Source organism: Mastomys coucha, chromosome X, assembly GCF_008632895.1.
Source record: "Mastomys coucha isolate ucsf_1 chromosome X, UCSF_Mcou_1, whole genome shotgun sequence".
Classification (NCBI taxonomy): Eukaryota; Metazoa; Chordata; class Mammalia; order Rodentia; family Muridae; genus Mastomys; species Mastomys coucha.
The window spans coordinates 87,386,259-87,388,843 of NC_045030.1; positions in this window are offsets into that span (position 1 = coordinate 87,386,259).

Here is a 2,585-nt window from a genome sequence, read left to right on the forward strand (position 1 = left end):
TAAATAAAGAAAATATCTAATAAAAAAGGAAAAAAAAAACCCTGAGTGTTACACAGTGTAGAGTCCAGCAAAAACTCATGAAACAGAAGGTATTATTAAGCACCAAAACACACACACACACACACACACACACACACACACACACTCACACACACTTAACTCTAGTTGCTAGAACATCTTAAAAATCTAACTCCATATAGGCAAACATCAATGAAAATCTTGAAATGCAATGACAAAATGTCTGTCCTCAAATTAATAATCTCATGTCAATGGCTGTCAATGACAGTGACTTAGGTAAAATTCCAATGTATTCAAAACAATGATTATAAAAATGTTCAAGAATTGCAGAGAGAAAACAAGTAAATATATGAGTGAATTTAAAGAGTACATGAATAATCTCCTGAATGAATTCCAAGAAAATACACATAACGAACAGAATGAGATAAGAAAGTCAATTCAGGATATGGAAATATTATTCAGCAAAGAGATGATGAAAGTACTGAAGAAAGACCAAACAGAAATGATACTGTAAGTGAAACATTCAGTAAGCTAAGTGAAGCCATCAGTGCAAACAGAATTCACCAATAGAATGGGTCATATGAAGGACTGAATAGTAGGGCTTGAGGATAAGTTAGAGGAACTAGTTCATTGAGTTAATATCAATGATGTTTCTTTTTTTAATTGGATATTTTATTTATATTTCAAATGTTATCCCCATTCTCAGTCCCCTCCCCTCCCAAAAAAAACCCTATCCCATCGCCCCTACCCCTGCTTCTCTAAGGGTGTTCCTCTACCCACTCAACTTACTCCCGCCTCCCTTCACTGGCATTCCCCTATACTGAGGCATCGAACCTTCACAGGACCAAGGGCCTCTCCTCCCATGGATGCCAAACAAGGCCATCCTCTGCTACATATGCAGCTGAAGCCATGGGTCCCTCCATGTGTACTCCTTGGTTGGTGGTTTAGTCCCTGGGAGCTCTGTGGGGTCTCGTTGGTTGATATTGTTGTTTTTCCTATGGGGTTGCATTTCAAAAAGTATAAAAAGGGAATAAATAGGATCTGTGTGACTTTATGAAAACACCAAAATTACAAATTATGGGCAGAGAAGAATGTCATGAGAAAAGCATAGTTAACATTTTCAGTAAAATCAAAAATGGTAATTTTCCAATTTTGAAAGAGAACACGCCTGTCTTAGATTTTTCTATTATGATAAATAAACTGCATGACCAAAATTAACTTTGAGAGGAGGGTTTACTTAAGCTTACAGTTGTACTTGATTATTAAGGGAAATCACATTGGGAACTCAAGGCAGGGATCCAGAGGCAGGAACTCAAGCAGAAGACACAGAGGAGTGATTCTTACTGGTTTGTTCTTCATGAAATTCTCAACCCATTTTCTTATACCACAAGGCCACTAGCCTAGCAGTGGTCCCACCCATAGTGAGCTGGCCTTCACACATCAATCATTAATCAAGAAAACGTACTATGAGTTTACCCAAAGGCCATTCTAGTGAGGTCATTTTCTTAATTGTGGATTCTTCTTCCCAAATGACTCTAGACATAAAGTGAGCCAATATAATACCTATCCAGGTACAAATAGCCAAATAGAGAAGATCAGAAAAGAAGCATCCCAGACCATATTCCAGTTAAAACACCAAATATACAGAAAAAAGGAGAAATGAAAAATGCAAGACAGAATGCCCAAGTCACAAAAATGCACAGATCCCTTTACCCAGAAAAGCTATCATAGTAGAAGGGAAGTGCTTGTGACAGAAGTTCAATAAAAACACCATATTAAAACAAAAAATCAGTCATGAGAGCAGTTTATTCCTCTAAGTGCTCATATTATAAAATCAAGATCTCAAATAAAAACTGAGACAAATCTCAGCAGCTTGAAAATGCAGAAGAAACCACCTCCAGAACTAGCAGGCAGGTGATAATTAAGATGACGGCAGAAGTCAATGAAATGGAAAATACATTTAAATGCATGAAGTACAGAGCAGGTTCTTTGTAAAAGTTAACAAGTTTGAGAAATCCTTAGGAAAAAGTAACCAAAAGAAAGAAGGGCCCAAATTAATAACATCAGAGACTAAAGAGCAAGCATTCCAACAGATAATCAACAATACCCTGAAGATTATAAAGATGGCTGTTTTCAAAACCTATACTCCACTAAACAAGAAAACATTAAAGAAATGGATGCACTTCTAAATGTATATGATTTGCTGATATTAAATAAAGTAGAAACAAAAATTTAAACATATCTGTCATAAGCAATGAGATTGAAGAATTAGTAATTAAATCCTACTGGAAAAAAAAAAGCCTAGTTTAGAAGGTTTTGCTGAAGAATTAGTAGATCTTTAAAGAACTAAAACCAATGATTCTCAAATTATTCCGCAAAACAGAAAAGAAAGAAATGCTTTCAAATTCTTTTTCTGAAGCCAGTATGACATTGACATCTAAAACACATACGTATATAAAGAATCACAAAAGACAATTAGAGTCTAATCTCCCTGATAAAGATAGTTATAAAAATTCTCACTTGCAAACTGGATGCAAAACTATCTCAAAAAGTGGTCCAACATAATG